Here is a 14,349-nt window from a genome sequence, read left to right on the forward strand (position 1 = left end):
AAGCAGAATACACTGACATGTAAACACATTAAGATTAACTATTTTCTAGCAAACTCTTCATTATTTGCAATAGAATAATTTAAGGAGCGTTCAATAAAAATAACTATCAGTGAACCGTGTAAATTCATTCCAAAACACTGTTCCAAGCTAAGCATTGACTTTGCAATAAGAGACTGTATATGCAAATTAAAAACTGATTTACTGGAGGTATTTGGGGAGAATTTTACCTTAGAGGATAATAACTACTGGTATGTAGAAAGCCTCCCAGGCAAAAATTTTTAGGAAATGATGCTGGAGTTATTTAATTATTAGCTACTTTTTGAGGAAAGGATGATGATGTTATTCAAAACTGAAATACCTTCCACTTCCTTTTCCAACAGATATTAGGGAACATGCACATCAAATTCTTCCAACATGCAGTTCCAAACACAAAATATGACCAGTAAACCCAGAAATGTGAAAACAAATTAACTTCTCAAATACTTGGAGAATTCAACAGACATATGTACTGATAAAAGAATGTATGAGGTCACTGCTGAGGTCAACGTATGAGCTGGGGTGTGTATTGTTTTTAAGAAAATGCTGCAGTGGGATACGGTTCCCTTCTGGCATGAATTACTGCCAGCCCTGTCAAGAACACGAATCTGACAATTGATGTTGCAGGTTTTTCACCTAGCCCCTGACTTGGTGCTTGGAAAATTTGGGGTGAATATGAGATAATTTCTGTAATGGCATATGCAATTTATTTGGTGAATTTTTTGTTGTTGTTTTTTTTTCTTTACTTGTTTGTAAACATCAACAAGTTAGTGAATAATGTAGTTATTCAAAATAAAAATCATTGATCTTAATCATAATTTTTACATGGTCAAACATATATTTCTGCTGTGTTGGTCATTTTCATATAAAACCCAAAAAAGCTCTATCCATAAACACCTCAAACCCCCACCACATAAGAGAAGAATGAAAAATTTTACTCTGATCATCTACATAATGGTGTCATCTTACTTCCCATCTTCCTTTCTTACCCATTCTTCCATCTATGTCCTGTCTGCATTTGGTCTCCCCATTTCTATACAGTAGTCTCTGCAGCAGACATTGTAAAGTACAAAATACAACAATGGCAATTTCTGAAGTGCTTTTGTGCCGCTATAACAGAAATTGTGAGAAGAAAGTGTTGGAATTTTGATTGGAATATAGTGCTGGATTTGGATTCAGAAAACCATGGATGTATTTCAATACCTTGCAGAAATTTCTTAGAAAGCTAAAATACGACTTCACAGCAGTACAGATGAAAAGACCAGTTACTTCCAGTGTCTGAAAGTAACTCACTACTTCAGTGCTCTGATCTCTGCAGGCCTGTGGCCACCAATGCTGTGAAAGAATCCTATACACATACTAAGAACACAAAATTGAAGATAAATACTACCCTGGGAGACCTTTTTTAAGGCATTGATAAAAAGAACTCTGTTTAAACACAGTGTTTCTTAAAGCAATGCTCCAGTTTAGTGAGCCTGTTTATAATATTTTTTTAAATTATGCAACACTTCTGAGTCAGCAAGGTACCAAAGTCTAAATATTTATGACTAAATATTTATGGAACTTGGAAACTTCCAAAAATTGGAGGGCAATGTGAAAATGCATGCTTCTTAAAAACAGAGAAGTTTCTCTCGATTAGGCCAAAAGAGAGTCTACAACAATGTTCATTTACTAGATTTAACTAAACCTTTGAAAACATTCCAGTTCTCTCCTTGACCACTATTTACTACATAGCAACCTCATTTAGCTTACTCAAAAAAGTAGCTTTTAGAAATAAGGGCAATTACAACCAGTGATGGAATGAATCCTTTAAAAAATAGGTAAGCAGGTAAACTATGGGGCATTTCACTCATCTCTTGAACTTTGCAATTGGAATCCACCCAGACATACTTTGTACTGTATGAACCCTCCCTCTTGACTACACCAGGAATCTTACTGCTATAGCTTGTGAAGGAGAGACACTGACAGTTTGCTCCTATCCTTCTGGCCTTTTGATTTTATAAACATTCTGATTTTTTTTAGTTAGATATATTTTCCACATTACCCTAGAATGCAATTGAGCTCATCAAAAGAAAAGTAATAAGAAATACTTGTTATTAGCAAAAAAGTACAGCCCAGATAATTTCTGTAGGATGTGTCTGTTCCTCTACCTGGAACTTAAAGTCCTTGGAAAGATATATACATGAGATGACATAAGTTACTGGTTTTCCTTTATGTTTAATTTTCATATTACTGACTCAAATTGACCTAAGCCCTAAAGAAAAAGACAAAAAAATTGATGATGAATTGATGTCATAGGTTATTAAAACTATTCAGATTAAACCAGACATCTTTAAAAGCCATAGAGATAATAAATAGACTCATATTCAAGCTTTCACTTTTGCTAGTGTACACGAACATCATATTTTAAATCATGTTTAGTATAATATACATAGGAATATTAGGCCATGCTATATGTTTTCACACCATGCTTCTAAACAGATTTCACACTTGCCTATCTCTTCACAACTTTCTCATAACTATGGGAAGAATTTTTCACGTTTTAACAAGATCTGGTGTCTAGATTCTCAGTCAAGGAAAACAAAATCACCTGGAACCACAGAAGGTAGTGGGATATATGCTTGTAAGCTCGTAGGCTCACCAGGGTTAGATTTTTTTAATTGATTTCTCAGCCAAAGAGAGAAGAGAAATGTTAGAAGTGCTCAAGTCTATAAAATGAAGCCTTAACAAGCACTTACTGCTTGTTGTCACTTCCAGTTGTAGACAATGAAGTGCAAACTGTACGAGGAAACAATTTTTAAATAGTTATCCAAGTGTTTTCAAGTTCCAAAATACAGCCAGTAATACTTGAAAAAAATAAGCATTTACTGGGCTTTAGAGGGTGCCATATCATTACATACGTTAATTTATATGATGCAACAATATAAATCTTGCAAATTTGTTCATGCCAAAAAATCCCAATAGAAGCCTTCTATATACAAGAACTGTGAAAACACAGTTTGCACATATGTTTACTCTGGAGTGTTACTGCTGATCTGTCCATGAACTAAGCAAGACCTTTTAGCAAAAAAAACCCAACAAACACCTAATTTGTTGTTATTGGGAGGAATTACTGAGAAAATCTGTGAGTGACAGGCAAAACAACCCACAAGGCTGAGATATCAGTTAGCTAGTTATGTGTACAGTTAGAGTACAGAAAACTATAACTATCTAACTTCATGAGCTATTATTTATTTCAAACACAAATAGGTCTCAGCTCTGAAGTGTGGAAACCAAGGGACAAAGAAAATTCTTGTGGTATTTTTTCTCCAGAGGAGGATGTCATTGGTACACTCCCAATGTAACCTAAAGAAACTCTGAAGAATCAAGAGATATGAATAATTCAAACAAGGTTCTAATTAGCTGACAATACAAGCCTACACGAAACACATTCTAATTGTTATAGAATTAAAGACTGCCAAAAGCTACAAGCCAAAATACAAACACATTTTTATTTCAGGAAGACTGTTCAGATTCAACTTTCAGGACTTTGCAAGTTTGGTGCTGGCCCATATGCCACCTGAAAGTTGCTAAGAACTGCATAGGTAAAGAAATGCTTTAAGTTGATATAAACTATTAAAAAAGCAAAAAATATGTGACCAGTTTGTGAGATTGAATACAATCCAACCAAGTCCTGACAAATAAAAAAATGCCTTGGACTGACTCTGAAACTGAACCCTGCCCAGACTAATTTATATCCAGACACTGGGCCAACTTAAAATAAGTTCAACTGGAAATAAGTATAGCTCTGATTTATGCCATATGGTCATCTGTTTATCATATGGTCAGCAGACTCTTCAGACTAGGAGTGTTTTAAATAATTCCTGCACATCAGAAAGCTGCCAAATATATTACTGTATTTATATTTATACTATTTATTTCTGCTTAAACAAAAATGGTTGTACTGTATTCTAACTATTTGTGTATTAAGTTTCAGGTCATAGTGGATTTAAACAGACAAGTTACATAAAAAAAATAAAATAAGAAGTTTGTGTTAATATTTTAATTAACCTGATCAAAAGCCTTAACATGAAAAGGGATTAGTTAATGTTGTTGAAATAAAGCAGTCTTTGTGATAACTTGCATGTTCTACTGCTAGCTTAAGCCAATTTACCCTTGTGTACCTTAACAGGATTGCCCATTACCAGCTGTAATAGAGTTTACATTTAGAGTTAACATTGGTACTTAAGTCCAGTTCAATGTTGCCAAAATCTTTACTAACACAGAATTTCAGCTGCCTCATGATATCTCATGCCATTTCAGAGTGGTCAGATCCATGGGCTCTTGACTGCAGGAGAAGGTTGGCTGGTAGAGCAGTAATCTCAATCAGTGAAAAAACCATGACTACTCCACACCTGGTCCCATGGCTGTGCACATGATTGTAGGAGACACAGAATACTTTGTGAGAAACACAGCATTCTTCATTTTGACATTTCATGGAATATATGGTGACCAAAACAGTAGTGCATAAATGTATACTGAAAGAACAGGCAAAGAAGTACCCTCTAACTCCCTAACATAGTAAGTTTAGATATTGGTGTAAGAGAAGGGAAATGGAGAAAAAAAATTGCCAGGGTCACTTGTTCTTGCCAAGTCACCCATCACATTGCCATTCTCAGCAACAGCACATCAGGGAGAGGCTGTAAGTGAAAGGGAATTGCAGTAGTGTTCAAAGAGGAGTTTATTCTCTGAGTATAACTACTGGCAAAGAAAATAGCAAGATTAAATGGGTTAGAGTTCATAAAAGTCAAAGAACTCCAAAATGGTGAGTATGTAAAAGATCCTGTAAAATCAAGCGGATTTGGCATTCTTTCCATGAAACAGTCTAGCACTTAGCTGCAGCAGATGTAGGCAGCTTCTATTCCAGCAAAGATCAAGAGCAGAGTGAAAAAATACATCTGGACAGATCATAGTAGTTTCAGTATACACCTACTTTCATTCTTTCTCTTCATTTTCTAACATTGTAATTATGTTGTATTCTGGACGTAATGCAATACCACTGAAAAATTCCAAACTTCCTGTGGCTCCAAATTTTTGATATTTTACTTTCTAGCAGAAAAGCAGGGGGAGATTGTCAAGTCCTTTTAATGAACATTGTAATTTTAAATGTAGTAGGTCAGGATGCTTTTTGTTGCCACATTAGTTTGTAATTAACAGACTAGATTGTTGAGACAGTCTATGTTACTTTATTATCCTCATGTCTTGCAAAGTCTTTGCTATAACACCAAGCTTTGAAATACCAGGTATATATAATGGCTAAAAGATGATTCAGTGACAAGCACTGCCACCTAGGCATAATGTACTACACAATACCTCCAAAAGCTTGACTATTTGTTGGATAGTGTTTATTTTAATTTTAAGCACATGTAAGGGCTTAAAATTACAGCAAGTGTGTCTTCCTTCCTCCCTTCTGCAGATAACTTCACAACATAAACCCTGTTCCATCCTAACATTGCTAGTTACCATCCTTTCCCTTTCCATTAATTACAACAGAAGCCACAATTTGTTGCTTTCTGGCACCCTCTGCTGCTTTACACATTACACCACAGACAACATTTTATGGATAGTTGCACAGTTCCTGTATCTCCATTAAAACATCTTCCCAGTAGTTGCATTTCCCAGACCAACCAAATAAAAGCTGATGATATTCATACTTGGTGTGTGCCCTCATTCATTGTTTGCAGATGTTGATGCTTAATTCTCAAAATCTGTCTAGTAGCTCTTTTCTAAACTTAATCTGGACTCACCCTAAGGAACAGAGATAGTAGGTCTGGCAAATCTGTAGAAGAGTAGTCATCTAGAGATGTCCAGATAACACACTTCCCAGAATTTGGAAGCTCCCACAAACTTTCATTCACAAATGAGAGCTAGAGAGAATGGCTTAGATGCCTTTCAAAGTGAAAAAATAATTGAGGGTTCAATCAAAACTACACAAGGTACTTTACATGGACGCATGTCCACGTGTGTGCACTACACACCAAAACACAGGCTCACATTGTTTCTCAAGAGTCTTGCATGTTACTGAAGCTGCAGAATTTTCCTTTGTCAGAAGAGGCAGTGGTAGATTATGGAGAGGCAGGAAGAAAGATGAGTGAGAGGCCTGGGGACTCCAACTCAGTGTTAAGAAATGTTCTGTGAAAAGTCTGCCTCTCTGAGCAAACTCAATGGTTCACAAACATAGAACAATTTTCTAAATAAAACCTTTTTTAAATAACATACAGTACCCAAAATTACAAGTCTAAGCAGAAGTGGGAGTGGTTAAAAATCTTTAAATAGAAGTTCTCAACTATAAGAGAACTGGCATTTTGCCACAGTTCCAAAATAATCAGACATTTGAAAAAAATCTAGAAAGCTGATAAAATCTCAAAACTATCAGAAAGCCTTGTTTGGATATACTGTAAAATAAAACCACTTCAGATACATTGTTTATTTTTTTGTTCAGCTTAAATATGCATTTTTGCTGTTCAGCTAAACATCATGCACTTTCTTCTCTATTTTTAAATCCATTAAATGTTCTAGACATTCCTAGTATTTATAGCATAATCTCCCTATAGAAGATGATAAAAATACACCATTATGAAGCACACATATTTACAGTAATCTTGCTGCTGCTATCTGGGAAAAATCTGTTAGTGTCTATAACCACAGGTGCTTTCTAAAATGCATGTCATAGTCAATTTGTATGTATGTATTTTAAGTGAATATTTGTGTTAAGACTATTCAGTGCATTGCAATTAATGGAGGTTTCAATGTCATTCATTCATCACCTCTTTGTCTAAGCACATGTGTCACAAATATATATTTGTTCATTTCCAAAACTTCAGGGAATGTTCACATTACATTTTTGAGGGGGAAAAACCACCAAAAAAACCAACTAAAAATTGAAGAGGATAGAAAACTAATTAGATGAGGTAAATGGAGAGATCGTCAACTGCATCTCTTCGAACCATAGATATTCAAAATGTATGCCACCTATTAGTCTTCAGGCATACTGCAATATTTCATCTCTACATATTCTTCCAATACAGTTTAACTCAAGTTTCTGATCAAATGACATTCTTGACAAACATAACTGAGAGATGAGGAGAAGAGATGGGTGAGATGGTCATGCCTCAGTGGCATGAAGGCAATGCATATTCCAGGTACAGATTGAAGGGAGGTGGTTTCAAGAAATTGCAGGGAGGAGGGGAGAGGTTAGTGGAAGAGGAGAAAGGGGAAGGTGTGAAGGAAAATTGTTGATTTTAGGAAACAAAAAGATTTTTTAGTGTTTGGCAATCTTGGTCTACAGAAGTAAAATGTGCATAACCCTAATTCCAGTCCTAACCAAGCAAACTCAGCCATAACCTAATGATTCAACAGATTTCATGGAGACTGTATAAGTATTCATCACAGTACACATACTTTTCATTACATGAATATTTCATTAACATCTAGATGAGTTATTCTCATGTATTCTACACAGTAATAACATAAGGGATTTGTATGCATAAATAAAAAGGCTAATAACAGTGTATGATTTATACTTTATAAACAATTTACTTCCAGCCTAGTGAAATAGTACTCAGGATGTGTTCCTGTGGTGTTTTCTTTTGTGACTTCAGACAGTCAAATGTGAGTGACTCAGGGGAGTATGTATCTCGCTGCCTGATGCCAGTAACTCTGAGTTGTTCTGTGAAAAGAGATTTTTATAAATCTTGTGGTCCTTTTAACCTTCTCTAATGTAATGTTTTGAATGTAAAGAGAACAGCTCATTTCAATGCAGAATAAAGAGATCTCAAGAAAGTCAAACTAGAATCAAACCATATCAAAAAAGTGATGACTTGGTTGCCTTTTCCCGCTCGTCCTTTCCAAGATGATAACATTCTTTTAGGCAGGGTGAATGAAGTGTCCCATTCTTTATTCTCTACTAGATCTAACACTTGCAGCAGTCATCCATCCTTTCCTCAGTTTCCTCTTTCTCTCACAATAGAAACGTGGTTGGTCTACCACAAGAAGGCAACTGTTACTCTGCTTGTCTGTCCAGCTGTCATCCCATTTATATTTTCTCTTTAATTCCTTGAGTTCTTGGAAATTTTAGGGTTTGTTCACAAAAGCAGTTGGAATTCCTCCTCTGCCTGTTATATGCTAAAATGATTTATCTCTCATCTTACTCAAACTGCCTGTGTTAATAACATTAATTATCTCTTTTCAGCAAAACTTGAAACAAGAATTCCAACCTCTACATCCTTGAGTGTCAACCATCCTTAACATTAAGACCTTTAACCTTATCCTTACAGGAATTTTGTCCTCTTTCATTATTCCCTCCATTCATATAGTCACAATTATTCCCATAACGTATCCTTATACATACCCTCATTTTATTTTTTTCTTTTGGGACACACACATCTCTATTTCTGACAGTCTCATATTCATTCTTACCCTAGTCTTTATGTCAAGCTAATTTCTTATGCAAACAAAAAAATAAACTTCAATTTCTACACTAATGAAAATGTCACTTCCTGTAATTCCTTCAAATTGCATACCTATTTGTATATTTTCACTGTAGATACATGGACATGCTGTTGGCTATGACAGCCTTGGGCACCTGGGTCCTGGGAATCCCAGGAAGGTTTAAAGTGAGGAAATATAGTGAGGAAATTCAGAAAGCATAACTGGTTAAGTAAAAAATTATATGGGTCTACTTGAAAGTACCATCAGAAAATGGGAAATCTGAGTATGTATCATGCTGAGGAGTGTCATTTCCTTCATAGATAAGCATCTGCTTAGATCCTTTCATAATGGAGCTCTATCAGACTTGCCTGCTTTCATCTAGAGCTGCTGCTGTTCCAAGGTAGGAAAGAACAGAATGTGGAAAGAAGTACTGGTTACCAGTGTGGCTCTAATGGATATTTACCCACAGTCCTGAAAAAAAGAACTGCATGAGACTTTATTCTGCGAAACCACAAGAGCTGGATTCAGAAATGCAGAATTAACAGGTAAGTAAATCCTTGTGAGGAGGGACACCAAGAACATATAAGTTGTGCATTACCATAACAAAATTTTCCCAGGGAATGGGGAGTGTGATAATTCTGCCACTACTTAAAAATTCCAAGGAAGAAATGCAACTGATGGGAGCTTGGTAACATTAAGGCACATGCTCAGCTACACTGTCCTCATAAATTTCCCCCCGGAAAACAATCTGGCTGGAGACTGCATAAAAGTGTGGACAATATGGGCAGTTATTAAGAGCAATTTGGAGCCCTTTGATCTATTTTGTTGTCCAAACTGTGCCTTCATCAGTGGGAACAGAAATCCAAGTGTGGACTTAATTAAATCAAATCAGAGTCTGCTCCAAAAGGTAACAGGTCTCCAAGATAAGAGGGTCTTTTACTTGACCCAAGGAAGCACGTAAGAGAAAGTTCCCATTGCAGTAGGAACATAACTACTCATCTCCAGTGTGACCAGGTCCTTCGTAATGCACCTGGCAAAGGGAGACACTTGCAGAGCAGAAGGGAATTTTAAGATGATACTGGTAATTCCTATACTAAGTGTACCCAAGAAGGCAAAAGTTATGGCATTCCATTTGTATTGCTGAGAAGGTGACAGAATGAAAAATAAATCATGCTTACCAGCTGTATCATGGCTGCACATTGTGTTTACAAAAGGAAAAGGTGTTTTGATGTTTTACATTGAAAACTTCTCTGGCAAATAAAAATAAGTTTGTATACTCCTGATGTAGGCATGCCAAAGAACTAATGATCTCAATTCCTTAATCTAGAATACAGGCATAGTGTCAGTGGAAGGAATATCTCATTTCTTTCTCTGTTTCAGATAGAAATACCGTTACTGAAATTAAAATCGTATTTTTAACTAGTTGCTAATGGAAGCAAAACTCTTTTTCTTCCCCCATTCATTTCCATACAGTCCTTTACCTAATATTTGAGCATATTCTTCAAGTCAGCTCTCCCCAAACATCCACGCATAAGTTGTGACAATGTCTTGCAGGTTCTTTCCATGTAACAAAGGTAAAATATGAGCTCTCCTACCTAAAAACACAAGAAACCCCTCTCAGAAGTTCAAATTTTAACTACTACCATTGTCTTTTCTGATTTTACTTAGATCACTTTCATAGATATTATGCTGTGAACCTGACATCCTTTTAGAAAAGTACTTTTATTTTTTACCCTCTTAAGGCTACTCCATTTTCAAATCTTAGATACCCCTTACCTACCACAGGGGACAGGAAAATCTGGTTTTTACTCTTTCTAACCCATATTGCGAGAAGCCAGTCAGTTGACTACATTTTTAAACCCAAATTTGTATCAATTGACTGGTTTCTCAGGCCTTTTCTACTCTCTCATGCAAACAGCACCTTTCCCAAAACAGACTTAACTAGATTTCAGGCTATTCGCTTTATTTATGAAAATTAAGCATGCAAGCATGTTTCATGGAAATGAGACTACTCTTTTCCACTTATTTAAACATATCAAACCTGAACAGATGACAAAATTATAGTCTGTTATTCCCTCATATTTTCACAAAGCTCTTAAAGCAGCCAGTTGCGAAATCTGTGAAGAACCACAGATAGGCATAGGGTGACAGTCTGAATTTAAACAAAAGGGGGTAATACAGATGTCAGAGGGGGTCATACAGGTGTCACTTCAGGAAGAAGGTGGCCTTCATATTAAAGGAGCTAGGATTAGTTTTCAAAACCCAGATTGAATTCCCAGTTTCCCAAGGGACCATATTTCTACACTTAGCCAAATTTCTGTATATATATCAATGTGTCGCACTTATGTAGAAGGCTCACCTGGAGCTGCTCCAAAGCGCAGAAAGTATATCTTGAATCCAAACAGCCTATCTCACCAACAACTGCACCAGCAAACCCAGGAGATTCTTAGAGAGTTCAACACTGCGCAGATAGGAAGAGCTCTCATGTGGGCCCACTTGACAGTGAACATAGGGATGATATTTTCAGGCTTCCCAGTCCTCAAAGAGCTACATAACCCACACATTTTCACCTGTAATTCATGGGTGTTAGTAGAACCCTCAATGCTTACTTTATACAGAATTACGCTGTTTTTCACAAACAATTTTTAGACACAGAATGCCAATGCTGATGTTCTCATCCTTGGATATTGGGGTTGCTGGACACTGGGGGATGCTACTCAACAGTGTCTGTTCAGCATATGCCTGTCAGAGGAAGTCTGAAGGGCACATACACTTTGTGGCACACTTAGCAGTTCTAGTTTCCACCTATTTATCCTGTCCACAGGCTGAGTCTCTGCTAAGAAGAGATCTGCATGCACCTCATCCCCTTGCTACCTTGCCCTTCTCCAGAGAGAAACTCGTGCATATAAGCAGAGATGGAGCCACTGGGGGCTTCTATGGGACTACAGGAGCACTACAAAGTACATCTAGCACATTAAGCAATGTCTACCAGTATATACATAGTAACGTTATCCTACTTCAGTTTTAGGCTTCACCCACTTCTTTAACTATGTCCCAGAAAATTCCCTCTATCACATAAAAAGCTCCCTGGTTAAGTAGAGACTAATTCACTTACTCCACCTTCCTCTTGCTAAAGTACACAACTTTTCTTCAGTCTCATAGAATAGAGCAAGATTTCTGGCATTCTTCTGCCTTTTTTCTAAAACTTCTGCGATTTGAATATGAAATAATTTATCCCTCAATACATCTCAAGTTCTCAGATTCTGTGTGGAACATCAAACAGGTGAGCATAATGACAGACATGAGAATCATGATAAAGCTAACTATGGAGAAGCTGGATGCTGCTGGGCTTCACAGGTTTTTAGTTTTTATGAACTTGGACCTATTGAGCCAATTCAATTTGTCTGCAAGTATTTTATATATCACTGCCAAAATGAGCATGGAGTGCAAGATATTGCAATAGCAATATAAATTTTATATTTATATAAAATTTATATAAATTGATATAATTTATATAATTTATATAAAATAGCATTTTATACACACTTAAATTAAACATTAAAATATGTTCACAAATTAAGGTAACAGCTGAATTGAGATGCCTTAAAAACCACTTCAAAGATGATGCTGTTGACAAGAGGAAAACAAAATGGTGAGTGGAATAGAACTTGGGAATATGAGCAGTAATTAATTATGAATTGATATCAATATCATCCAGAGAGAATATCAAGTATTTCCAGTAGCAGACAACACATGACAGTGCCCTCTAGCTTTTTGAAGCTAATAAAGTGTCTTACACATAACCTCCTGGAAATGGTATCAAATGGCAGATGAATAGAGAAAACATTTCTTCTTAATTGCAAGTTATGAAAGCAAGGATTATGAAAACATTTGCAAGAAGAGGGTGGTGGGATTCTTAGTTTTATCAACTAAAAACGTTAAAATGAAAGTGGTGAATGAATGGCTAACAAACATACCACATGAATATTTTGACTGTTGTTGATTTGAGGGCTGATATTCTGGCAAATCCTGACAGGACATATTGCTACATATTAATGCATCTCAAACATGCAAACTAACTTTGATCACTGTTACATTTTTTTGTGCATATTACAAACACATAAGAGTCCACTGCTACAAGAAGAGAACTGCCCTACCACTGAGTGGGCTGACAAAACTGAGCACTGCTAAGGGAAATTACCCGAAAATCTGGCAAAATTGTGCCATTGCCTAGGTTAGATAACTGCACAGCCCAAAGGCAACAAATGGAGGGCAGACTAAGAAACTCAGGGTTTCTGAGATGCACTGAGGAAAAACTAACAATCTTGAACTACTTTAACTTCAGTACATTTTAAATTTCCTAGCTCAGTTGAGAAATCAACATGTCAAAAAGCAGGAAAATAACCTAATCAGTCTGTAGAGATAAAAAAATGCAGTAAAGAGATGGAGTCAAAGAAGGATAAATAAATACATTACTATTAAGTTAAAGTGGCTAAATGGGACATTTGAGGCTCTGCACAAACACTAGTGTATGACTACGTACAGTTTTTGAAGCACCTGTTTTGAAACCCAGAGCACTTAAGAATATTCTTTGATCTGGCTGAGCTGAGAGATGGGCTTATGGGAGGAAGAAGATGGACACAAAGGGATTCCCATGGGTATTGCTGTGGCATGGGCATTCATTGACCCTGTTTCCTCCATAGCAGCAGCAGCAGCAGAGCTAGAGATGAAATTCAGAATCCTTATGCCACATCAAAATGCAACTATCAACAAGGAACATACACCAGTGTTGTTGCTTTGGAGATGCAGATGTTGCTGGAGTGAATACTTCTCTGCAGCTCGTCTCTCTCTCATGGAAATGAAACTCGATAGACATCAGATTGGTGGGTCCCTAAGCAATCCTAAATGGCCAAAAACCAGTTACATAACCTTGGAAAATCATATCACTTTTCTGTGCTTTCGTCTCTTCTTGTTTGTCTTGCCTGTCTGGAATGGCAAGTTTTAACATGATTAAAGTAGAGACTGATTATCTCTTGATTTGTGTGTGTAATACTAGAGTTCCACACTGGAGTTCCCAGCATTTCCAGTCAGGGTCACTAGGTACTAGTTTAATGTGATTAATTAAAATAATAACTATTATTACAGAAATTGCATATATTCTTTCTATAGACAGTTTCAAAAAGCCTGAAAGTCAGAGAAAAAGCTTAATCTAAACCTGGACATTTTCTGAACAGTAAGAACCGAAAGATCCCATTATTCAGTTCACTGGTACTCAAAAATTTTCCCCTTAGCTCCTGAAGCTTTGCAGAAAAAGCTGTAAACACCTTTCCCCTTTAAAAATGCACTGAACAAATGCACTTCTTTTTTCTATTCAACTCCCATTTTTAAGCCCAGTTTCAGCAGTTTGCTATTACGCAAGCTCATTCAAATTATACTCAAAAATCTTTGCCAGATAAACAACCATGCACCTTATTTATGTATTATTTGAATGGTAACAGAAAGGCAAACACCTCAGCGTGGGGGAACACGACTAGAACTGCAAATGATTCAGCAAATGCATGGTGATGTTACTGAGGCTCAGACTTTGTTCCTGTCGCTTATACAGCCTTCTCAGATGGTTTTATCTTATTAAATGTAGTTGACTTGCCATAAACACAGTAAAAGATTAATAAGACTCCATATGAATCATAGTCACTAAATGCTTCTTGTCTGAGAGTATTAAAAAAGTCTTTAGGCAGCTGCCAGCTATAGCTCAGAGAGCCATATGACTAAAGTGCTATTTCTGAAAGTCTTGGAGTCAGTGCATCTAACTGGACTTCACAGTAGACAATCCAAAAAGCTATT

The 14,349-nt window shown here is 36.5% G+C and overlaps 1 protein-coding gene across 9 annotated transcripts in view; it reads right to left on the reverse strand.

Moving 5' to 3' along the window:
- The window catches only part of NAV3 (neuron navigator 3), a 399,897-nt gene that overhangs the window by 168,247 nt on the left and 217,301 nt on the right, over positions 1 to 14,349 (reverse strand). The window lies entirely within an intron of this gene.

The sequence above is a fragment of the Corapipo altera genome, unplaced genomic scaffold (genome assembly GCF_003945725.1).
Source record: "Corapipo altera isolate COAL_440 unplaced genomic scaffold, ASM394572v1 1, whole genome shotgun sequence".
In the NCBI taxonomy this organism is placed as follows: domain Eukaryota; kingdom Metazoa; phylum Chordata; class Aves; order Passeriformes; family Pipridae; genus Corapipo; species Corapipo altera.